At 51.1% G+C, this 25799-nt stretch overlaps 1 protein-coding gene across 2 annotated transcripts in view; it reads left to right on the plus strand.

Moving 5' to 3' along the window:
• Positions 1 to 25799, plus strand: part of casz1 (castor zinc finger 1) — a 200497-nt gene that overhangs the window by 80028 nt on the left and 94670 nt on the right. For both annotated transcript variants that reach the window (XM_072713361.1, XM_072713362.1), the window contains one exon: positions 24357 to 24410. The gene's annotated coding sequence lies outside the window, so the exon portion shown is untranslated. The remainder of the gene's footprint in view (positions 1 to 24356; positions 24411 to 25799) is intronic.

Raw genomic sequence — 25799 nt, forward strand, 5'->3', positions numbered from 1 at the left:
TATCGACTCTCATTCAGTTTAATCACACTGGTCTGGCCCATCCCATCCACTTCTTGCTCCGTACTGCTGGAGAGAAAACTTTCTTCTTAAAACAAACATTTATTTTTTTTCTTACAAGGGCAGGGTTTGTTTTCCCACCCTATTTGCTCCTGGGGGGGATTAGGGCTGTCTGTCACGTTGATGGGCAGCTCTGACATAGCGGCTCCAAAGCCAAGCGGCTGATTTCTGTCAGGGGGAGAAGCGGCTTATTGGGGAACACGTCGGGGGGGGGGGGGGGGGGATCTGCTTACAGGCTGCCCCCGGCTGTCCTTCAGCAAACGCAGAGGTGGCAACCTGCCACAGGCACATACGCAGGCCGCATGCACGCAGCCACGCAGCCACGCAGCCACGCAGCCTAGGCAGACCATGGCATTACATACATACAGCATATACATACTACAGGCATACATGCATAAAAACGCATAGAATCCTATACATCCATCCATCCACCCATCTTCTATACCAACTTGTCCTATTCAGGGTCACGGGGGGGGGGGGGGGGTCTAGAGCCTATCCCAAAGGCCACAAGTACAAGGCAGGGAACAACCAAGGATGGGGTGCCAACCAATCGCAAAAACCCTATATATACACCATATATGTGAAAGACACACAGACCCATCCATGCATGCATAAATACACAGAGAAGCATTACATGTGTTTGTGCAGGCGTGCAGATGAACACTGCGAATATTGTCTTGAACCGGCATGCTAGTCACACCGGCCTGTCCAATGTGGTGACCGTCTATACAGTCACGCCGGCCTGTCCAATGTGGTGACCGTCTATACAGTCACGCCGGCCTGTCCAGTGTGGTGACCGTCTATACAGTCACACCACTGCCTTCAAACTCCCACGCGTGGACAGACACACACATACACACACACACACACACACATTCTGGCGGAGAAGCAGCTTGGCTAGCCCACCGCAGCAGCACGTCGTCACGCACAGCCCTGTCCGCGCTGTAATACCCTGTAGACAGTTTAATTAATGCTGAATAACACACTGTAATTACACCCTGAGCTGCCTGTTACCGTGGCCCCCGCTGTCTTCTGCCCCTTTGCCCTTTTTATTTGTCAGTGGCTTTTCTGTTGGATGGGGCTGTGTGCCCCAAACACAAGCGTGACACGGGCCATGCGAAGGAGTCCAACCCTTCTCCTGAATCCGGCTGACCTGAAGTGCCTCCTCACAGCACATTGCACTCGCCGTCCTCCTAAAGGGAAACCGCCGTTGCCCGGTACCATTACACAGCATTATCACTCAGCACCATCACCAAGCACTGTCATATGGCACCATCACAATAACATCAATACAGTCACACAACACCATCGCACAGCACCATCGCACAGCACCATCGCCCAGTACCATCGCACAGCACCATCACATGGCACCATTGCACAGCTACATTCACTGTCGTCACAATGTGTCACTCACAGATCTGGGAAGATGGCAGCACGGAGAGAGGCCAAGCCTGGCTTTCTGTCCTGCGGCATGTTGGTGTTCTTTAAAAACACGTAAGTAGTGGCACTGAGACATTCAGCCTCTATGTAATACCTGCATGTGAGACACATGTTTGTGACAAAGAGTGAATTGTCGCTACGCTGTGTCACACATTCAACGTCCTGGGGTGTTTTTTTTTTTTTTTTAATTTATGCTGAGCAGGTGGTTCAGTGAATCGCCCTATAGTCTCTCACCTCCAGAATCGTGGGTTCGAATTCCTCCCCCCAAGTGAGTGTTTGGAGTGTTTATGTGCTCCCATAGTGTGTGGACTTGTCTCCTACAGTGAGGTGAATTTGTCTCTTCGTGCTGTGTGTGTGTGTGTGTGTGTGTGTGTGTGTGTGTGTGTGTGTGTGTGTGTGTGTGTGTGTGTGTGTGTGTGTGTGCGTGCCCTGTGATGGACTGGCATCCCATCCAGGTTCTGGAAGAAGCTGTTGTATAAGCAGCTGTAGAAGACGGATGGATTAATACCCAAATTGCTTTTTTGATCGTCTCATGTAAAAAAAGAAACTAATTGATTTTACTAAAGCAGTTCAGGATACAGTGTATTTTAAATGTTATGATAATACTATAAACATTGGAAATGTGGTCTCCGGCTGTTGAACCTTAAGCTGCAGGAGGTTAATTATCTTTCGAGGATCTTTGGAGTGCATTTCAGCATTTTACCGGGCAGGCAGGAGCGGCCAGCTAATCAGAGGCTCTGTCAGCCCACCAGCCGCAAATGCGTCCCTGCCACATCGGGGGGGCTGTCATGAGCTCCTCTGCAGTATGCCCGCTCGCCCACATGTCACTTGTTAAGAGCACGGCAATATTCTCCAGTTTTTTCCCTTCAAAGCTTTTCATTGCACTGAATCGTTGTTTCTCTTTTATTCTCACCTTTTATTAGTGTGTTTAAATGGAATGGACTCAATCGGTACCATGCCTCCCCCCGGATTGGCCCGTGTTTGGGACAGTCCATCTATGGAAACAGCCTGACCTGTAGACTTACCCATTCCATGGCAGGGGTGCGCTTTCCTGGCTAAGACCAATGTAACCTCACAAAGGTTTGACCAAATTAGCTTTAGCTAATGAAGCTCCCCCCCCCCCCCCCGCCCCATCCTAGCTTCTCCTGAATCTGCCTATGTTGCATCACAGGGCCCATGGGGATCTTCTCAATCCCTTCTAAATCCCCTGGAATGAACAACAAAAAGGGCAAACATGGTGTTTTTGTGCTCCCAGTGCAGATGTTTGTTTGCTTGTGTTTAGTCTGCGTGATTTTAGAATATGTGCGTGCTTGTTGTTTGGTTAAGGACACACACTTGAAAAAAGTGAGGACTGTGATTCTCATGAGCGCAGAACATAACCTGAACTTCCCGAATCACAATGTCGTTGCGGATAAAAGCAGCACCCACCAGATAAATGTAAAAATCTGCAGTGACGGGGCGGGGCTTATGGATGGCTGACCTTGCCTTCCGGCCTGGTCAGGAAGCCGAAGAGGCTTCTGCCAGACTCAGCGGAGTTGAAATGCGTGGCGCTTGCTGTGCAGCGCGTCGTGCATTAAACCCAGGGATGATGTGCACGGCAAAGTATATTGGCCCCTCCATTAAATGGTTTTAATAGTACAACTACATTAGTGATTTTATTTTTACAGTAATAAATACTTCATTGATTGAAACTGCTTTTTTTTCGAAGGAGAAGGTGAATTCCATTAGTTTGTTGACCATTAAGACGTATCAAGGAGTTAAGCTAGAGAAAAGGTTTACAGTGACTGTAAAATCTATTGGAACAATGTGGGATGTGGACCCCTGTACTATCACTAAAAGCCTGATCTCACAGGAGAGTCCAGTAATTGACTGATTTATCTTGCTTTCAATATGGCTATGAAATCGGTTATGAAATAGCGGCTCTCTTCCAAAATCCAGAGCCATCTCTGTGAAGGACAAGGAGCCACAATTTTGTTAAGTTTGTCATTTTAATTAGAGTAATAGTTAAATTGCATATGTACTTAATGAAGATGATGTTATTCTTTTGATGTTATCATCATGTGGTATCAGTGTCCTCCGAAAATCATGTTTTATAGGCAATCTATGGGAAAAAGAGTTGCATTGTAATCAAAAATAAACTAAAATCTCTGTGTATGGCCTTTCTGTCATTGTTTATGGACACACGCATACAAAAATATCTGTCTGCCATTCTATGAGAGCGGCTCATTTGCAAATGCGTCCAGCGAAGAGCAGAGGAGAATTTTTATCTGAAATTTGGTATTTAGGAGATTCAGGGTGAATGATGATATGTGACAATCAGTCACAGCAATTAGTGTTACTGTTAAGAGGCTTTTTTGTTTTCTCTCATCCATACAGAATGTCACAAATAAATCCTCGTCGAATTTGCATATTAATTGGATCTGAGACGTCAAGCATCTTTCATTAAGCAAAATGATCTGCATATTTGGAGACATAAAACAGTTTATTTCGTAGTGGGGAAAAGGGAAAGTCATTGAAAACTGACTGCAGATCAGATGTAAACTTTGCGTGGGTGTCTCTGCTTCCTGGGATTAACCCTTTTCTCCCAGGCACATACAAGGGAGGAACGGCCAGCTGGGGGGGGGGGGGGGCGGGGGGCGGGGGTTTCACCCAATTAACACAGACAGTGGGGGGGAGGGGGGTGTAACAGACCATCTCATTTTCTGCAGTTCAGAATTAAGTGCTTCTAATTGCTAATGTCTGTCATTTGCCAACGCTTAAGACACATGCGGGTGAAACACGCAGCAGTGGCGAGTCTCAGGGATACAGCATCCGCAACCTTCCAGATTGTTCCATGGTTGGGCATGTGAAGGTTTTCCAGGGGAGTCGGGGGGCAGAAGCCTCGTCTGGGCGTAAATTATTTCAGGTCACCTCGGGTTAGCATGCAGGGATGATGCAGACCGCCCTGTAGCCCGTCCCTATCTGCCGCCGTCCTCCAGGTCACCTCGGGTTAGCATGCAGGGATGATGCAGACCGCCCTGTAGCCCATCCCTATCTGCCGCCGTCCTCCAGGTCACCTCGGGTTAGCATGCAGGGATAATGCAGACCGCCCTGTAGCTGGCATGTCTTAGGTGCCTAAAAGTCGACGCCTTTGCGGAAGCGTGTCCCCCTCCCTGCTTCCTCGGCACGGCCGACTGTCAGTTTTATGGCTCCTAAGTGCTACGTCAGTGTAAACGCTGTCAGATTGACAGTGCATTGTGGGTATTTCCAGGCCCGAGCCCCTTGCCTCACAAGCACGGCCATAGTGTCATTCATGGGACCCTGAAGTGAGGCGTCGCTGTTCCCCCGGATCACTATTCGTCTCCTCCTCCTTCCATTCAGTTCCCGCTTTCCTGCCTCTTCTTGACTTTTGTCAGGAAACTCACCCTCTGTCTTTCTTTACGCTTGTCCAGACAGCGTTGGATACACTGTAGAGGTGATGGCGCTCACGTTTCAGGAAGCTCCCACCCCCCACCGCCGTTCCTTTCTGTGGAGATCCGATTCTTCTGGCATAAGGCAACCTCTCGGGGTTGGGGGTGCCGGTCACTGCTAGGCCGTCTGCATCGGCATGAGCCGGCGGTGGTGGCAGAGGGTGTGGGGGGGTGACATTGGTTCGGTTCGGTACGATTGAGGGGGGCGTGGACACTAATGGGATGGCTTTGTGTCGCCCAGGCTGTGCCGTTAGGGACCACGTCGGTGAATAATTAGATTAGGATGCGGGGGACTGTCTCTGAAGGATTATGTAAATAGCAGTGCCCCCACGCACAAGTCGTTTGAACTCCTGGAAGCTCACAGCTGCCGGGGTCACGCGGCAGACAGGATCGGCGACTTGCCGGCCCCCGATTCCGCCGTGTTCGTGGAAGGTGTGTGAAGGTCACACTTAGAATTAAACTAATTCAGTCTGATTGAGGAGTCTCAGAGACCCTGAGCCACAAGGTCTTGGGGGTTCTTTCCGTAAACAGCGGGGGAACAGGGGCCAGATCTGCCCCAGGAAGAACGCAGGACAGGAGGCGTATATCCTTTGTGTTGCACTCATGCTATAGTACGTCTCTATTATTTGTTAGATTGAGGTCTCAGATACAAAGGAGAGGGTTTGCCTTGCGGTGTTATGCCAATGCTGACACCAGCAAGCTTGAAATGTCTTTCAAATGTATAGCACTTTAGTCCTGTGCTCATTTCGTTAGTGATTCTCCCATGACGCCTTATTTGGTAAATGCCTGGGCGTGGATCTGTTTGTGTACAGCGCCATGGCAACAACAGTCAAGGTGACCAAGACCCTGTCGAATGCGCCTGGCTCCCAGAGCGCAGCGACGGGCGGCGCGGCCAGGGACATGGCGTCACGCCAGCCCTCCCAGACGGGGGAAGTGCTCAGGAAGCCCCCCCAGGCTGCTGGAGGGGCACAGCCGGGCCGAGCACCATGTCCGTCACCCAGAGAGCCCCGCCTCGGCATTCGCGCCTTTCTCCATGCACTTCTGTGTCACTTCATTCACTGTTATGATATTTTTTTTAGCTAATCCTCAAATTTTATTTATTATATTGAAGTTATGTACTTTACTACAGGAGGGATTCACATCAGCCACATGTTTGGTCATTTTTTTTTTCTTTATATCCCGTCCTTAGTTTTTTCACTCTCTCTCTCTCCCTCTCCTTCTCTCTCTCCATTTCTCTCTCTCTCTCTCGCTCTCTGTCTCTCTCTCCAATTATCCCAAAGACATTGCACACTCCTCAACGTCCCTGAAGAGTTCCTCCTGACGCTGTTTTTTCCTTTCACGCCGCCTCGTCTGCGGCTGGAGATCGGGCTCGCAGAATTCCCCAACCTGCACGAGGGCCCCCACAGATACTCCCCGGCAAAGATGGCGCTCACGGGTGCCATGTGCCGCGTTCCCTTCAGCGGGGCAGATGGCTAACTGACCAGTTAGTTCCTCCTCCTGAAATTCTAACTGGCTACAAACCCTTGCCACGTAAAAATATCAAAATTACTTTGTATGTTCTGCCCCGGTCAATGTGTAATAATAACAGACTTTGACGGCGGAGGAGCAGTGTGCGTTTGCCGTCCGAGCCGGACGCAGCGCTAACGCTCGCTCTTCATTTTTATCGGTTCCCAGGGAGCAGCGTCTAAATAACGTAGCCGCTTTGGCCACTAAATCTAGGCGCCGGAGATCCTTTTGCAGGTCTGGAGTGTCAACGCGGCGAAAATAATCGCTTTGGCCGGGAGGGGGGAGCTTCAAGCAAGGTCGTCAAAAATAGGCAAAACTAAAAATGAAAATGGGGCTGCCGCAGAAGATCGACGGCTCAGGGGTTAGTCTGTACGCCAGGTTAGTGTCAGCTATTGCACTTCAAAAACAAAAGAAGAAGTGCACGCAGCCGTCTGCAGGGCTGTCTGCAGGGCTGTCTGCAGGGCTGTCTGTAGGGCTGTCTGCAGGGCTGTCTGCAGGGCTGTCTGTAGGGCTGTCTGCAGGGCTGTCTGTAGGGCTGTCTGCAGGGCTGTCTGCCGTGTGCTAGGCCTCGCGCGCTCGCTTGTTTACACGCTCCTGCAGCTGGTTTTTCTCTCCTATTGTGTTTTCTGGTTGTTTTGAGGTTGATCGGCTGAAGGGAAGTTACTTTTTCTTCAGAGCTATTTTTAAAGGCACAGTTTCTGACCTTTGCCTTGAATGTTTATTGTCATTGGGGGCGAACCTTTAATTTGCTGGTGGGGGGGGGAGGGGCGGGTGCTTTGTTAAAGGACAGTGATAGTGATGATTATGTTTGATTGATTGTGTTTTTCTGAAGGAGGGCACGGGTGTCATTAATTGAAATATTCAGGAATCAGTTTTTTTCTTTTCTGTCGACGTTGACTTGGTGTTTCTGGAAATCCCTCTGGGACGTGTCACATGGGGCGTCACAGGCTTGCCGCACACACTGTCCCATCGAAACCACATTCCAGCAGGTTCCTCTTAGGGCCGCTTTCCCTGCTTTGCCGCAGCTGGGGGTGCTGTAAATGCCCCCCCCCCCCCCCACCGCCATGCTGTCGGTGTCCTTGCACTTCCCCTGGAATGCAGAGACGCAAATATCTCTTCCCCAGGAAGACGGGACAGCCCGTGCCACTTTTCCACGGCCATTGATGACTCTGTGAGCTCGACAGTCACAGGCGCAGAGTGAATGTGACCTGGGGGGGGGTTGGTTCCAACACTTTTAACCTCGGGAAATGCGCCGCCGTGTGCGGGCAAGGTCCCTTGGCACAGCGCACAAGCGGCAAAAGGAAGTAGGGGGGGGGTATTTCTCAGAAGACGCCTTTGCCCGTTCCTGAGAGCTGTATGGGGGGGGGGGGGGGGGCAAACACTACTCTAGCTTCAAATCTGCTTAGAAATGATCGGATCCATTTCACAAGTGTGCCTAAGAACCACCCTCCCTCTGGCCACGGGAAGCACTACAGTTCCATGTGCCGGCCAGGGAGTCACCTGAATACTTGATCTTTCCTTCCCGCGGCAGCCGGCAGGTTAAACGCAGATGCGTTATTACCCAGGAGAGGTCAAGAGGGCGCCATCGAGCACACCAGCGGCTCAGAGCTCTGCACGTGGGACCTGCTGCCCCCCTTGTCATGTCTAAATAATTCACCAAGTCCTTGTGTGCAAATATTTCCGAACCGATAAATAAACAGGAGCAGTGAGGCCGCCCCGAGTATCTGTGCTGCCCCCCCCCCACACGTAAACAGCCTCTCTTGACCAGCATGCGCCCTTGCTGCCTTCCTTTGGTGGCGGGGGGGCACCTCGTTCTCCCCAGGAGCTTGGAAGCAGACAAGAAGGCTTCAGCCAAACGCCTTCACTTTTACTCTACTTTGTTTGCCTGTTTTTCGACCTTCTGATGAGGAACAGGTTGTTTTAACTCTCATTTCAAGAGAAAAAGAGAGGAAGAAACAACAAAAGCGTTTTAGGGGCGATAGGCAGGTGGACGAGAGACAATCGGGAAGCACAGTGACGGTCGGCGGTAAGGGAATGTCAACAGAGGTTTCTGACATTGAAAGGGAAGATTATAAAATGTTTCTATGACATAAAAAAAGAACATTTTTCAACTGATGTTTTGCAGTGGATCCAGGTGGGTTTGGAACCACTGCTGGGCTCCATTTCCATCGCCCACTTCAGGTTCTAAAACTTGTCGACTAATGGAACTATGTAGAAGGGGCTAAGAATGACTGGGAATGGGGAAGGTGAATTCTGGAAGGAGCTAAAGGAAACATGGAAAGACTGCAAGAGGGTTAGGAAAAGTGTAAGGGGAATACTGGTGAAGAGCTGGGAAAGAGTGCAGGAAAGATACAGAAAGCTTAGGAAATGGCTAGAGGAAAGACTGGGAAATGGGAAAGGGCTATGGAAAGAGTAAGGGAGAGGCTGGGGAAAGACTGGGAAGGAGCCAAACAAAGATATGGGAACACTGGAAAAGGTCCCAGCAAAGTGGGGATGAGTTGGGAAAGGGTTATGTAAAGACTGCTGTGAAGGAGCCTGAGAAGGTAATGGAAAGACTGGAACAGGTCAGGGAAAGACCAGTAAAGGAATAAGGAAATGCTGGACGGAGACTAGGAAAGGTTTGAAGAGTCCTGAGAAGGAGGTAGGGAAAGAAAACACTGAAGGGTACAAAGTAAAGAGGAAGAAATAAAGGTACGTAAGAGTGAAGGGCAGGCAGCTCAGGAAGGGCTGGGAAATGGGCAGGAATGGCCTGTGGCAGCCTAGGAAATAGAGGGGGAAAGATAGGGAAAGGCGAGGAAAGGAAAGAGCGGAGAAAGGCCGTGGGAAGGCGAGGTGACAGCTTGGAAAACGATGGACCAGCTCTGATGGCGGAGCAGCAGATGCTAATATTACAGGGACATAGTTAGCAGGCGCTTGTCCCCAAAGCAGCCCACGCAGCTCACTGTATTATACATTACTGAGGCCGGGCAGCTTAAATAAACCTTCAGAGGTTACACCAGCTAACTCCCTCCCCCCCCCCCACCCCGAACGTGAAGGTGAGCCCCTCAGCCAGGTCGCCGTCACGAGAAGCGGCCCACCCGGCCCCCGCTGACCCCAGACTCCTGTTTTGTTGTTGACAAATATGCAGCTCCGCAGGCCAGAAGCACAGGAATCTGTAGTGGGGGGTGTTGGTGGTGGGGGGTGGGGGTGTGTATTATCACACACACTCAAAATAACCCAGAAAGCAGGCGGTCCCATATTAGGTAATGCATCTCCCAGCTCTGGGCAGGCAAAAAGGAAATTTATTCACAGGACGGTGTTACAGTGGACTAACGGGGGGGGGGGGGGGGGGGGGGACAGTGACATGCTTCCCGGGGCTGGGGGGGCTCGCACTCCCGCTCTACGGCCCTGACTGCTGTGTCCGCAACATTATTACATTCCCTGGGACAACAAAGCAATTGAAACATTCTCTATAGAAAGAGTCACACACCTTTAATCTAGCAGCTCAACTAGTTTTTCCGTCCTTTGTACCAGCACTTTAACCAAGTAAAGGTCACAACCCATTGATGGAGCTAAAAATATGCATGAATATACATAGCGAGAATCGGTCATGGTGAAGTGTCCCCCCATGGAGAGAGCCGCAGGGCCGCAGAGCCGCAGGGCTGCCGGCTTTCCCTGCTCAGCACACGCTTCTCTGTGAGTGACTGGCTTCTCAGAACCATTTAGCCCCTCAGATAGACTTCGCCCCATGTTCTTGGTCATCTTGGGCACGGTTCTGCCGCTGCATGGGGGAGACATGTGACCTTTCGGGGTGCGATTTCCAGCCGCAGTGCTGGCTGCATTGTTAACCGCCAACTTTAATCCCATGCTATAGAGAGACAGCTTTTTTAAAAGTCTGCTTTTAAACTGATTTTAAATGCCTGAGGTACGTCGTGCTAAATCAGAGGCAGTGTAACTCACAGGCCCCAAAACAGCCGGAATCAGAGCAGAGCTGTAAGCTTTGATGAAGATCTGTGAAGGCCGCTGCAGCCAATCAGAGCAGAGCCGTATGCTTGGGTGAAGATCTGTGAAGGCCACTGCAGTCAATCAGAGCTGAGCCGTATGCTTGGGTGAAGATCTGTGAAGGCCACTGCAGCCAATCAGAGCAGAGCCGTATGCTTGGGTGAAGATACGTGAAGGCGGCAGCGGCCAATCAGAGCAGAGCCGTAAGCTTTGATGAAGATCCGTGAAGGCCGCTGCAGTCAATCAGAGCAGAGCCGTATGCTTGGGTGAAGAGCCGTGAAGGCCCCAGCGGCCAATCAGAGCAGAGCTGTAAGCTTTGATGAAGATCTGTGAAGGCCGCTGCAGCCAATCAGAGCAGAGCCGTTAGCTTTGATGAAGAAGTGCAGACACAAGGGGGCCACAGAGGCGAAAAGGAAGCCAGATTGTTTCCTGCTGTGTCGCTGCCTCTTCCTGCCACACTGCTAAGGTCAGCACGTCGATCTGGCGTGACACCAGGCCACACGGCGTCAGGATGCCAAGAGGTGGACGGGAATGCCCAATGCCGAAAAGTTCGGACACGTGGGGCCCAGTGCGGGAAAGTGAGTCCTCAACCTAGACCATTATCCGACTCGCCTGCAAGGTAGTAAGTGGGCTTTAGCTTCTGCGGGTAAGAGCAGGCCCGTTTCTACCCCATAAGGGGACAAGGAGCGCCCCTCCCTGCTCCCCCCCGCCCCCAGGTTTAGGAAAAGTGACACTTTGCCTTTAAACGCTCCCTCAGGGCAGCAAGATAAGGAATTTAGTGACTTTATCAGAAATGCCGCTGTTTAATTTAAAGGGGTGAGGCACTTAGGGTCTGGCAGCGGCTTTTCAGTCTGGTGATAAATTTGCAAGAAAGTGGAAAGATTGGAGGCCGCAGAGGCGATTAGAGGGATACAAATATAGCAGCAGCGTGGGGTGGGGGGGTTAGTCAGGTGCTCTGCTGGACAAGTGGCTGCCTCCTGATAGCTTGGAGAACATGGCCCAGACCCCGGAGCTGGGGGGGGGGGAAATCTATCAGCCACCCCTCCCCATTCAGCCTGGTGTCCTTTCTGCGTTTCAGTCCCCGTCTCATAGTCACCCCCCCCCCCCCCCAACGGCCACAGTGCGGGCCCCTGCCGGCTGTGGGCCTCGTCACCCTCCCTACCAGGATCTGCTCTCCATCAACCCACGTTAAACCCTCTGTTGCCCCGACGGCCCCCACACAGGCCGCAGCCTCCTGCCTGCTGCTTGATCCTCGTCCTGTGGCGTGGCACGTTTGCTGCTGTATGAGAAATGCAGCAGGTCCTCTGCAGGTTCTTCAGGCGCCATTGCAATGTGGATCCTGCAGCCAGGCCGCTTCCAAGCCAAGACTGCGATGCCAAGACTGACATTTGTACTCCCATCACATTGTTGTTTGGACTATTTCCACACTATTTTTTACCTTATTGAGAAGTTGGTTTGAAGGCCCCCTATATTAGCAAGTTTACGGGAGCCCCTGTCTTATTAGAAGTGAAGTCTATGCATGTTATCTTCTAACACGACATAGAACACGTTCGTGTTGAGCTAAGCGTGAAAAGCTCTTTCAGCCCCCGTGTGGGTCAGCAACACGGCCAACCTTTTTGGGAAAAGAAGTTAGACAGCAGGAGAAGGAGGGACAGCAGGAGAAGGAGGGACAGCAGGACAGCAGGAGAAGGAGGGACAGCTGGACAGCAGGAGAAGGAGGGACAGCTGGACAGCAGGAGAAGGAGGGACAGCAGGACAGCAGGAGAAGGAGGGACAGCAGGAGAAGAAGGGACAGCTGGACAGCAGGAGAAGGAGGGACAGCAGGACAGCAGGAGAAGGAGGGACAGCTGGACAGCAGGAGAAGGAGGGACAGCTGGACAGCAGGAGAAGGAGGGACAGCAGGACAGCAGGAGAAGGAGGGACAGCAGGAGAAGAAGGGACAGCTGGACAGCAGGAGAAGGAGGGACAGCAGGACAGCAGGAGAAGGAGGGACAGCAGGAGAAGAAGGGACAGCAGGAGAAGGAGGGTTAGCAGGAGAAGGAGGGACAGCTGGACAGCAGGAGAAGGAGGGACAGCAGGACAGCAAGAGAAGGAGGGACAGCAGGACAGCAAGAGAAGGAGGGACAGCAGGACAGCAGGAGAAGGAGGGACAGCAGGAGAAGAAGGGACAGCAGGAGAAGGAGGGACAGCAGGACAGCAAGAGAAGGAGGGACAGCAGCACCGTGGGGATGGATTTTTATGTGTCTGAGCAGAGCAGGTGGCAGTTTTGAATTACAGGGTGATCACAGATGACAGAGATCTCCATAAACGATTCCGTGTGGAATAAGGGCTTCCCAGGATCCGGTCTCACAAGCTGAGAGGCCTCATGTTTGACTGTCACGGAAGCCAGCGTCTCCTTAAACCGCCACAGGGGACGCAAGCGAGCGAGATGGGGAATCTCTTCAGCCATCTGGACATGAGAATGCCCCCCACCTCGACCCTGAGGCAGTTCCATCCTGGCACGGGGGGGGGCACGTGGTTGCGGTCCATCCCGGGGACGGCGGTGGTCGACGGATATGCCGAAGGTGTGGGTGTGAGACAGATCAGGGGGACCAGGTGGTGAACGCGGGGCGCGGTCAGTGGGGGGGTCACCTGACTTGCGACTGAGATGCTGTCAGAGGGAGGACGGCCTCTGCCTCCTGTCGTGAAACGTGCAAACATGAGGAATGGGAATGGAGATGCATACAGGGGGACAGCGAGTCTGGCCACTGTGACCGGACAGTGTGCCTGTTTCTGTTGGGGACCCAAACATTCATCACATGTCACAAGCAGAGCTGAAACTCAGAAAAGGTGGCGGTCGGGCTGCCCCCCCCACACACAGGGAAGCAAACGGGCCACTCTGGGAGCAGACGGTACTGTCACATCTCCAACTGTTCTGCCTGCACCTAGCCCGGGGACATGCGGGGTAACCGGGCACGTGCAGGCACAGACACAAACACGCAGACAAAAGCACACAGACACAAACACGCAGACAAAAGCACACAGACACAAACACGCAGACAAAAGCACACAGACACAAACACGCAGACAAAAACACACAGACACACACAAACAGACACCCACACACACAGACTTGCAGACAAAAATACACACACAAAAATACACACACAAACACAGACACAAACATGCAAAGACACACAAACATGCAGACACACAGACAAGAAGGCAGAGATATACACATACAGATAGACAGGCACAGACACACCAAGACAGGCAGAGACACACACAAAGACAGGTAGAGACACAGACAAGCAGAGACACACAGACAAGCAGAGACACACAGACAGGCAGAGACACACACAGACAGGCCGAGACACACAGACAGGCAGAGACACACACACAGACAGGCAGAGACACACATAGACAGGCAGAGACACAGACAAGCAGAGACACACACAAACAGGCAGACACACACACACATAGACAGGCAGAGACACAGACAGGCAGAGACACACAGAAAGACAGGTAGAGACACAGACAAGCAGAGACACACACAAACAGGCAGACACACACACACATAGACAGGCAGAGACACAGACAGGCAGAGACACACACAGACAGGCCGAGACACACATAGACAGGCAGAGACACACATAGACAGGCAGAGACACACAGAAAGACAGGTAGAGACACAGACAAGCAGAGACACACACAAACAGGCAGACACACACACACATAGACAGGCAGAGACACACATAGACAGGCAGAGACACACATAGACAGGCAGAGACACAGACAGGCAGAGACACACACAGACAGGCTGAGACACACATAGACAGGCAGAGACACACATAGACAGGCAGAGACACACACAGACAGGCCGAGACACACATAGACAGGCAGAGACACACATAGACAGGCAGAGACACACGCCCGCACGTGCTTTGGCACTGCGCTCCTTGTACCCTGGTGGGAGCCCCCCCGGCTATCCCCAGACACTGATTGACTGAGACGGCGCCAGGCGCGGCTGCAGCTATACCCTGGATTCGAGGTCTGGCTCGTTCAATAACATCCCGGGATCCTGTCGCCGTGGCGGCTGCCGCATTTCAGCCCCGTGCTCACCGCATCCCGGCCAGCCAGCCTGAGGCATGGGAGAGACCAGCTACATCTATATTACATGCACATTTACACACACCTTAAGGCACTGTCTCTGTTATTATTATTTATTATTAAACCAGGACATTTCAGTCTCCCATTCGTTCTTTTTAAGTTTTTTTTTAGTAATGACAGCAATATGAGGCTTCTGAACCTGATCCCAGGGCAGCGGGTGTGGAGTGTTTAACCCTGACCAGGCCACATATCAGGGGTCAATATGCATCATCCAAAAGGCTTCGGGCCGAATACCAGAATCCAAGAGCCTTTGACTGCTGATTCATAATTAATATGCAATGATGCATAGTATTCTGAGCAGAGCGGTCTGCTGATTAGTACTGTGTCCTAAGTGCTGTGTGCTGAGGAGTACTGTGTCCTGAGGATGGCTGTTTGCTGAGGAGGGCTCTGTGCTGATTAGTGTTGTGTCGCGAGGAGCGCTGTGTCCTAAGGAGTAGTGCGTGCTGAGGAGTACTGTGTCCTGAGGATGGCTGTTTGCTGAGGAGGGCTCTGTGCTGATTAGTGTTGTGTCGCGAGGAGCGCTGTGTCCTAAGGAGTAGTGCGTGCTGAGGAGTACTGTGTCCTGAGGATGGCTGTTTGCTGAGGAGGGCTCTGTGCTGATTAGTGTTGTGTCGCGAGGAGCGCTGTGTCCTAAGGAGTAGTGCGTGCTGAGGAGTACTGTGTCCTGAGGATGGCTGTTTGCTGAGGAGGGCTCTGTGCTGATTAGTGTTGTGTCGCGAGGAGCGCTGTGTCCTAAGGACTAGTGCGTGCTGAGGAGTACTGTGTCCTGAGGATGGCTGTTTGCTGAGGAGGGCTCTGTGCTGATTAGTGTTGTGTCGCGAGGAGCGCTGTGTCCTAAGGAGTAGTGCGTGCTGAGGAGTACTGTGTCCTGAGGATGGCTGTTTGCTGAGGAGGGCTCTGTGCTGATTAGTGTTGTGTCGCGAGGAGCGCTGTGTCCTAAGGAGTAGTGCGTGCTGAGGAGTACTGTGTCCTGAGGATGGCTGTTTGCTGAGGAGGGCTCTGTGCTGATTAGTGTTGTGTCGCGAGGAGCGCTGTGTCCTAAGGAGTAGTGCGTGCTGAGGAGTACTGTGTCCTGAGGATGGCTGTTTGCTGAGGAGGGCTCTGTGCTGATTAGTGTTGTGTCGCGAGGAGCGCTGTGTCCTAAGGAGTAGTGCGTGCTGAGGAGTACTGTGTCCTGAGGATGGCTGTTTGCTGAGGAGGGCTCTGTGCTGATTAGTGTTGTGTCGCGAGGAGCGCTGTGTCCTAAGGAGTAGTGCGTGCTGAGGAGTACTGTGTCCTGAGGATGGCTGTTTGCTGAGGAGGGCTCTGTGCTGATTAGTGTTGTGTCGCGAGGAGCGCTGTGTCCTAAGGACTAGTGCGTGCTGAGGAGTACTGTGTCCTGAGGATGGCTGTTTGCTGAGGAGGGCTCTGTGCTGATTAGTGTTGTGTCGCGAGGAGCGCTGTGTCCTAAGGAGTAGTGCGTGCTGAGGAGTACTGTGTCCTGAGGATGGCTGTTTGCTGAGGAGGGCTCTGTGCTGATTAGTGTTGTGTCGCGAGGAGCGCTGTGTCCTAAGGAGTAGTGCGTGCTGAGGAGTACTGTGTCCTGAGGATGGCTGTTTGCTGAGGAGGGCTCTGTGCTGATTAGTGTTGTGTCGCGAGGAGCGCTGTGTCCTAAGGAGTAGTGCGTGCTGAGGAGTACTGTATCCTAAGGAGTGCTGTAACTTAAGGAGTGCCGTATCCTGAGGAGTGCTGTGCACTCTCATTTCTTTATGATATTTGAATTAATGGTGGAAGGAGATTTTACTCAAACACATTTTTTTATCCGCGATAATTGCCCTTGGTGCAATGACTAATTTGAATGGGAAAAAAATGGAATGGGGGATGGATTCTCTACTGCAGGCCCCTGGGGTGTTTCCACGTGCCAGGATTACACTTTTCTATTTGTCATCTTTATGCACACACACCCCCACAAGCACACTCAGGAACGTGGACAGCAGTGGCTGGCTGGGTCTGTAAGTGGACGGCAAGCCGGTCTGGCTCCTCTTGTTCAGCTCTAATACGTGTCTGTTCCGATTAGGATTAGCGCGTTTGCTAGAGACATGGCCGTCCCCGATAATCTCATAAATCAAGATAAAAAACCGCGAGATTGCTTTACTGAGAGGCCGGGATTTACAACTGGATACCTAAGAGGGACATGGTGGGTGAGGGGATTAACTTTAGCTGTTACACAGGCCTTTGGCGAGGGGGTGTTGAGGTGGGGGGGGTACAGGCTTTATGCCGCAGGACAGACAGGAACTTTAACTGGGAGTGACAAGGTCAGGTTATGCCCTCCACAAGGGGCTCTGTCCCTCGGGCAGATTAAAGAGCTTTTCCCCCATTTTTACACTTTTGGGGGCCTGGAGGAAAGCCCCCCAGCTGAGGAGAGGCGTGGGGGGCCCTGGCCAGGCCAGGATGGCACATGCAGGCACGCGTATGCCGAGATGTGTCACCATAAGCAGCTATCCCTGATAGTTTGCAGAGGGATTTGCGGTTTGGAGTCGTGCTCTGAGATTGGCTGACACTTTGATTTTTACTTTGGTTTGCATATCATTAGTACTGTTTTTAAAATAAATTTTTAAATGTATTTTTTGCTGTGTGAAAGCATTCTTAGGAAACAATGTTCCTGCAAAATTCAGTTAAAAATAAAATCTACATGCATGATTTATTGTCATCAATATAGTGCAAAAAGAGTCAATAGTGCAAGCCAATGACATCTCAGGTTGTTACATGAACCCTACAGACAACTAGGCTTAACTTTGTAAAAGAATCTGTGACACCGATGGCTCTTAACAACCCCACATCCACTCTGAGCCGCTTGCTACCGTTTTCCTACGTGAGATTGGTGAAGCTTCAGCGGCGGTCCACCAATCAGCTCCCGGCTTTTCCTTCTGGACGTTTCTGATTCTGACCCATCCACAAGGTTCAAAATCGCTGAGCCTTGCTGGATTTTTGCACCAAAGCTTTGTGTTTATAATCAGCTTTGTTTAAAAGGCGCTGGTGCATCTGTCGCCGTATGCAGGCCGGCCCTCGGTGGCTGGGTCATTCCTCTGAGGTAATAGCTCGGGGTCGTTCCCCTCACCTCCATCATCGCCTCGCTTTTTATGGTTTTATATCATGATGAAAATGATATATGAACGTGTGCCTATATACCCCTCCATCCATCCAACAATCCATCCATCTATCCATCCATCCACCCATCCATCCATTTTCAGTCCGTGTTTTCTGATGAGCATCATGGTTCATGTATAATATTAACGTCTAAATGCCATTCAGTAATAGTGATAGTGTGTCATTCAGTGTGGCTTGTGAGCAGGTTTTTGCAAGATCAGCTGTACAGACTCACCACTAACCAGGCTGGTCCAACATGTCAGTCCCTTCAGGCTTAGCAAACAGCGGGCCGAAAAAAATCAAAAATAATCCAGCTGTCCAAAAGGAAACGTTATTCCCCCCCCCTCCTTGGGAAACAGTTAGCAATATCATTTGGCAATTAGCAAGGAAACTGGAGAGAAATGGAGAAGCCAATTACCTCTCGGAGCTAGCTGAAGGCCATTTTAAACTGTGTGCCCATGACATAATCATGTTTATGGTAAATATTATAGTCAGGGTGAGCAGGAGCGTGGCATGAGAGAGGCAGGGGAAAAAAAGGCATCAATCTGAGATGGAGAATAATTTATTAAGATCTGAGATGCGCCAATTATGTGGAAAGGACCAAAAAGAAAAAAAAAAATCAAACTCTCCAGGAAGCGCATACATGATTGCAATCTTGATTAAATCCCCCTGGATCTAATGAGTTGATTTTCTGCTGTTAATATTGCATTGGCTGATGATGGATTCGTTAAGATAATGGAACGAAGCTAAAATATAAATGACTCCCTGTCAAGGAGCAGATTTTCGTCATTTTCTGCCTGACACCCCCGCCTTGGGGATTCGGTCGGGCCTTTTTTGTGCCGAGGATCGCCAAAGCCAGAATACTAATTCTCCACGTAACGGTTGCGAGGGTCGCATTAGGCGGGGAACCGTCTCCCTGCTAAATGTGCCCTGTTTATCTTGCCGGCGCGGAAACTGCCGTAATGATACTTTTAACCTCGACACCGCCATATTTAACAGCCCGGGCAGAGAGACGGGCCCAAAAAGCCACATTTTTTTGGAGTCCTTTTCCTTTTTTGTAAATAAGGGAATGTTTGTAGGGGTGGGGCAGCCCCAGCCTGCATATTGTGCCCCGCCCCCAAGGTGGTTCCTCTGGAGACAATCACCTGTCTAGGAGTGCCAGGTGTGATGAAACAGCACATACGGGGTGCCTGAGATGACGTGGGGGGATGGTGACAGTCTAGTAAATGGTCACGGAGATGTGGTCTAAACGGAAAAAGATTTGGTTACTGCAAGGAGGTTTTATCAAGAAGTGCTGCTGTGAACTGACTCGACGCTGCTGTTGAACAAATTTACGGAGTGAATTAGAGGTGCCCCTCATACATAGTGCTTCAAGTGCTATGGTAGTATCCTCGTAACGACCTGACTGGGGCCAGCTCCCACAGAGTTGTGGTCAGGATCGGGTGTGAATGTGGGCAGGACTTGGAACACGGTAGCGGGGTTTCGGGTGTGAATGTGGGCAGGACGGGGAACACGGGAATGGGGTTTCGGGTGTGAATGTGGGCAGGACTGGGAATACGGGAGCGGGGTTTCGGATATGAATATGGGTAGGACTGGGAACACGGGAGCGGGGTTTTGAGTGTGAATGTGAGCAGGACGGGGAACACGGTACAGGGTTTCGCGTGTGAATGTGGGCAGGACTGGGAACACGGGAGCGGGGTTTCGGGTGTGAATGTGGGCAGGACTGGGAACACGGTACAGGGTTTCAGGTGTGAATGTGGGCAGGACTGGGAACATGGTAGCGGGGTTTTGGGTGTGAATGTGGGCAGGATGGGGAACACGGGAACGGGGTTTCGGGTGTGAATGTGGGCAGGACTGGGAACACGGGAGCGGGGTTTCGGGTATGAATGTGGGCAGGACTGGGAACACGGGAGCGGGGTTTTGAGTGTGAATGTGGGCAGGACGGGGAACACGGTACAGGGTTTCAGGTGTGAATGTGGGCAGGACTGGGAACACGGTACAGGGTTTCGGGTGTGAATGTGGGCAGGACAGGGAACACGGTACAGGGTTTCGGGTGTGAATGTGGGCAGGACTGGGAACACGGTACAGGGTTTCGGGTGTGAATGTGGGCAGGACAGGGAACACGGTACAGGGTTTCGGGTGTGAATGTGGGCAGGACTGGGAACACGGGAGCGGGGTTTCGGGTGTGAATGTGGGCAGGACAGGGAACACGGTACAGGGTTTCGGGTGTGAATGTGGGCAGGACAGGGAACACGGTACAGGGTTTCGGGTGTGAATGTGGGCAGGACTGGAAACACGGGAGCGGGGTTTCGGGTGTGAATGTGGGCAGGACTGGGAACACGGGAACGGGGTTTCGGGTGTGAATGTGGGCAGGACTGGGAACACGGGAGCGGGGTTTCGGGTATGTATGTGGATTCAGGGAGCAGAGCGTAGTTTTAACCCGGGGCAGGGTGCCGTTTGTGCCTGCGCATATCCCTGCTTGTAGATTGCCTCCCCCCCCCCCCAACCACCAGGCATATTATAATCGTCTTAATCGGCATTGTTGTCAACTTTCATGCTCTGCCTGACCCTGCTTTTGAGGAGATTATCGCAGCGTTTTCAAATGTTTTTTTTAAACCATCACCCCACCCCCCCCTTCTTTGCCTGTATTATTACCCGGGAAACGGTCTGATAGGGACTCAGCCCCAGCCCATTCTTCGCCGTGTCACTTTTTTTGTCCTTTAACATGGTTTTCCTAAAAAGTTTTTTAATCAATCAAGTATGAGGCAGAAAATAGGCTTTGTCACGGCCAGGCCCGGGGTCGCGTGATGCTCACATCGCCCCGGTGACAGCTCCTCAAAGGGGATAAAAAGGAATATTTTTTTCGGAAAACGCCGGTTTCCATGGCGCTGGCACTTGTTGCACACACCCCTGGCCTTTTCTTTGCTCCTGCGTGGACCCCGCCATTTCAAACATTGTTGGGGGTTGGGGGGAGACAAAAATTAGGCCAGAAGAGCCGAGGTCCCCGGCTGGGGTGGCAGCTGCCCGGGAACCCCATGCCGTCGCCCCCTACGGGCCGGGGAGGGCGGCGCAGAGAATTGACAGCAAAAAAGGGGGCCTGCTTGGTTCTGTCAGAAATATGCATGAGCGGTGTTATTTAATAAATGTTCAGTCCCCTCCACCCCCACCCCACCATTGTTCCCGGGTCCATTCAGGGGGGAGATTCGAAGGAGCATGTTCCTGGTGGAGGTGCAAGACCAGGAGACGGGAAAACCCGCACTGACTCCCTACGCCTAATTATCCACCCTCTTTATTTGTCTTGGATTTCTACAACTTTTTCGTTGTTTTTTTCCCCCCAGTTTGTAGGTAAACAATGAAACCAGGAAGCAAAACACAATGGAAACACAACAAAGGGAATTGTTACATTAAGAGTGTTCAGCACAATGGTATATTTCGTTTTTTTAATCATAGTGAAAACTTTTTTTTTTTTATCACAAGCACCATTCAGGCAAGGCTCTTGACTGGATGTCCAGTGGGGAACCCCCACATTCGATGGGCTCCTGTTCGATGACCGTCGTGTGGCATGTTTTGGTCGCATTAAATGAACATAATTCTGAACATATTCCTGTAGTTGTATTTCACGTTTGAATTTAATCCTGGCTATTTTTGCACAAAACTCATCTCAGAGTTTGAGTGCTGTCGGAGGCTTCCGTGGAGGTGGGAGCTGGCTTTCTGTCAGGACGCCTTTCTGGGGGATCAGCCCCACCTACAGTGACAAACACGCTCACATTTACTACTGATTTCTCTCCCTGCACTATTTGCTGTCGTAGGGTTGGACTGTGATGGTCCAAGCCTGGTCTGAAATTCTACAAAGATGAGGCGGCACTGTATGTCCCCTCAGGATTATGGCTGTCTCAGTTCAGGAGAAAACGAAACTGCAGTTGGGGGACATTCAGAGTTTCCCCTTCTCCGCCTAACTGTCCCTTGGAGGGGGAGGAAAGGTCTGTGCTTGAACCCGTGTGTCTCTGAGGGTCCTTGCTCTGTGCTGTCTGAGGCCAATGCAGGCTGTCTTCCTGCCGGAGGTTTATAATGCCAGGCGTGCCCTGTTTCCTGATGAATATATTAAAATTATTACTGTGCAAACAGAGTTTCTAATTACTGACCTGAGTGCCATTGTACTCCATTCTGAATGCTGTTTTTTTTTTCTTTTCCTCTCCCTCCCTCTCTTCCTCCACCCGGCTCTCTCTCTCTCTCTCCATCCATGCCTTGTTTGTTTACCCGCGCCGGTGAATAAATCACCGGTGAGATGTCATTCCCAGCTCTGTGAAGATGTTTCGAAAGTGCCTGTCCTTCCAGTTGTACTGTACAGCCATGAGCTGGTTTAATCATTTTGCCAGTGGGTGTATTTCTAAACTGGGCAAATAACTTCCACATTTCGAACTTGCCTTTGAGACGAGGAAAAAAAGTCAATATTTATCTTCATAATAGATGGCAGAAATATACCAGGCAGTCTGATGTAACACCAAGAGTACGTTAATGTAACATTTTAATTCAGATCTGCTAATGAACAGAACGCAGGTAGCCGACAGACGCTTGACAGCGCTAATGTGAGCGTTTTTCACGGAGACGCTCTTTAAAAACACTCGGTGTTCTGAGGCATCTCAGATATGGCATGACGGCAGCAGCCCGTCCTGCAGGTTCCCCGTGTGGTGATGCCAAGAAAACGTCAAAATTCTACATCTTGTTTTTTTTCCTGTTTTCTTGCTACTTGTTTGTTTGTTTGATGGCCTCTCCTGTTTTCTGGACCCAGTGGCGTGTCTGTAAAGTGGCCGGCCATAACCGCCTCGCCACCACGGCCTCCTCACTGGCGCCCACCCCATGCCCACCCACCTGCACCACGCGAGGAGGGCGACCCCGTTGTTTATCCACCAGCTGAGGTGCTGTTCAGGGGTTTGATCGGGCGGGTTGATTGAAGCTGCAATTTGAGAGGATGACGCTGCCACTCAGAGCAAAAACAATTAAAGGAAAATGAAAGGCGGCCCCCAAGGCTTAAAAATAGAAAATTAGCAACATACATGCCGGAATTTGCAGGCTCCCCCCCACCCCAGACCAAACTTACCGGCCTGAATTGTTATGTACGATCAGATCTGCCTTTTCATTCTCTAAGCTCCTTGTCACATTTTGACTTAATGAAGTGCAACTTAGAAGGGAATTGGGTTCATCACGGCAGTGGCACGCCGGTCCCCAGTCGCGGCAAACAGGAACGGCGCGGGACCCTGGCGCTACAGCACAAGTCGTTATCATTCTGGTCAGTCTGTTTAACACAAAATTAAACAAAGAACTAATTAGTGCCTCATGAATTAATAACTGCAGTGTTGCCGAGTAGAAGTTAGGTTGCTGAGGGGAGATATAAAATAAGTAGGAAGATCAGGTTGGAATTATTATTACTTTCTTGCTCCCCCCCACCCCCCCTCGCCTCCTCGTGCTCTCAAGGTTAGTCGACTTTTGCAAATAGTTTCGCTAACTCGACTGGTTCAGTGTGAGCGCACGTGTTTGCCGTGGGTTCCCGCGCGGCTCTGGCGGAAGGCGCGGGGCATAGAATTTACAAAAATAAACAGCCCTTTAATTTGCCAATAGACATCTAAGCTTCTTGTTAATCAACAGTAAACACTGTAAGTTATTAAGCCATGAAAATTTAATCTGAAAAGCAAGCTTTCTGCAATAAGAATTCCAACCTGCCTTCTTCCCCCAACACTGGAATCAGCTAAAAATGAACTCGTTTCAGCATTTTTTCCCCCCCATTCCTTGAATTTTTATTTTATTTTGAAACGCTCCCACGATTGGTTGAAATTGCAAAAACGAAGAATCTATAAACACCGGCTGCTCGTCTCTGCTGAGTTGTTTGGTAACACAAACGGTTTTGTAACTGTAAACTATTCATTGCCATTAAAAACATGAAAGATTAATCTGCAGAGCCGGATGTGTCACTTCTTAGCTGTTGATTTGCTGCGTCACCTTACCGAGCGTGGCCACAACCTGCTTTCCGGAAAATGTGCTTTCTCGGGGCAGATCCCGGTGAAGTCAGCTTGCGAAGGCCTCTCTGGGCCTGACAGCCGCAGACGCCAGCTTCTCCAAGGTCATGCCGGATAATAACGACCTTCCCTCAATCAGATTGTAGGATTACTGATTCTAAGTAAATTACCATTGGCAAGCTGCGTTGAAATATTCACAAAACTGGCTAAGCAGGCTCCACGCTCATTTGGCTTCTGTCTGAGGACGGTTTGTGGTGAGGGGGGTGTGGGGTCCTTGACCTGTACACTCCGTTCTGCTGATACACTGACCATAAGGTCGCTGGATCTCCAGAGGGGTCAGAATGTGACATCATTGTTTAGAAGGGTGCAGAATCACATCTGCACTGCGTCAGGAGAACATCGGACCGCATAAAAATAGACTCAGTGTCAATGTTATCAATCTAACGTTTCTCTCAGAAATAGCAGGTGGTTGATGTGTTGAGCTTCCTCTGACCATCAAAGACACTGGTCGGCTTCTCGTCACACTCTGAAGGACTTGTCTTCTTCAACGTCTCCATGGTTCCTGGCATCGCAAACTCACCCCCCACCTTCCAAGTTTAATTCTTATTTCTCTTTCTTTCTCTCTCTTTTTTCCCAGGATGAAGTGAGCCCTCGCAGAGAGGGACTGACTGCAGCACAGAGAGAGAGCGAGGTAGGCCAGGCCCGGCTGGGCGTGAGCGATGATGTCCCTCACCCTCCGCATCCGCAACAAAGCCGAGCGTCTTCATTAATCCCTGCGGATCGATGTGTCCCAAGTTGTAAAAATTGACAAATGACTTATTAGAATCGCACCATTTTATTTTCCAACTGATTAACTTCCCATGATGTAGGTCGTTTGTTTGTCTGTGTGTTTATTTATTTATTTGCGCGGGAGTGTGCGGCGCAGTGTCCGTTGCGTCCTGCCCTTCTGCAGTGTCTCTTCAAGTGAGGGACTGACCGTGGGGGGGGGGGGTGTTCCTGTCTGGCCTGCAGGACCCCAGCATGCCAGGTTTCTGCAGCTCGGTCACAGAAATCGATAGATTGCCCTTTTCACACGGGAGGTTATCCGTGAAGCGGCATGAAATATCAGCGGAGCATCAAACGGGACCGGAAGCGGACCTCAGACCGTGGGGGTAAAGGGTGGGGGGGTTGAACAATGATTATGGCCAAATGCATAATGTCCCAAAACATGTAAACCTGGTGAGTCGGGGAGGGGGGGCACTAACCAGGAGAGCGATGTAGCAGCTACAGAGTGGCACTGAACTACAGTGGGCTCATTTGGGCAGAGCAAGCTGCAGAATGTTCAGTCCCCTCCACCCCCACCCCAAGTGGGGGGAGGGCCTTTTGGAACACTGGGTTGACGGGGGTAGTGTGACATGATGAGAAACATGCATGCCCCCATTCACTTAAGTGTATGGTCGGGACCCGAGGGAGGATATTGTGCATGCAGGACTCAAATGCCACACAAAGCATGAAATGCCACACAAAGCATGTTTTTTTTACCATAACTTCCCCCGAGTTTCAGAGTCGGCAGATTGGGGTGCCAGGCTCCTTCAGGTGGTTCCCTGGGTGCCTTCAAAGCACAGCAAGCTCCCCGGCTCCAGGGCTGGACCCTAGGTCTGATGAGGCAGGGCCTTGTTAGCCTAATCGGGTTTTGATGTATTTAATTCAGCTAATCAGAAAGCCTGACCGCTTCTGACATGGGACGAGTGCACCCACCCACCCCTGCGTGACACCCCCCATCCCCCCCCCGCCATGTGTTCCCCTAGCTTGCATCAAGATGCCTCTGAATGGATTCTCTCTCAAACAGTGGGAAGAAAATTAAACTGCCAGATTTGTTTTCATTGGCTGGTGCTTCCTCAGGGAGCCAGCAGTTTCTAATTGTGCTCATTGCAAAAAATTAAAAATTACATATTGGTTTTATGCACAGCAATGTCAAACTCCCGTGTCTCCCCACCCCCCAGCTTGGCTCCTTTGGGGCCTGGAGGCCATACACCTGTAAACGGGCTGGTGTTTCACTCTCAGCGCTGTTTCCACGCCTGTATTTATCCATGGAATCCGC

The sequence above is a fragment of the Paramormyrops kingsleyae genome, chromosome 6 (genome assembly GCF_048594095.1).
Source record: "Paramormyrops kingsleyae isolate MSU_618 chromosome 6, PKINGS_0.4, whole genome shotgun sequence".
NCBI classification, from domain to species: Eukaryota; Metazoa; Chordata; class Actinopteri; order Osteoglossiformes; family Mormyridae; genus Paramormyrops; species Paramormyrops kingsleyae.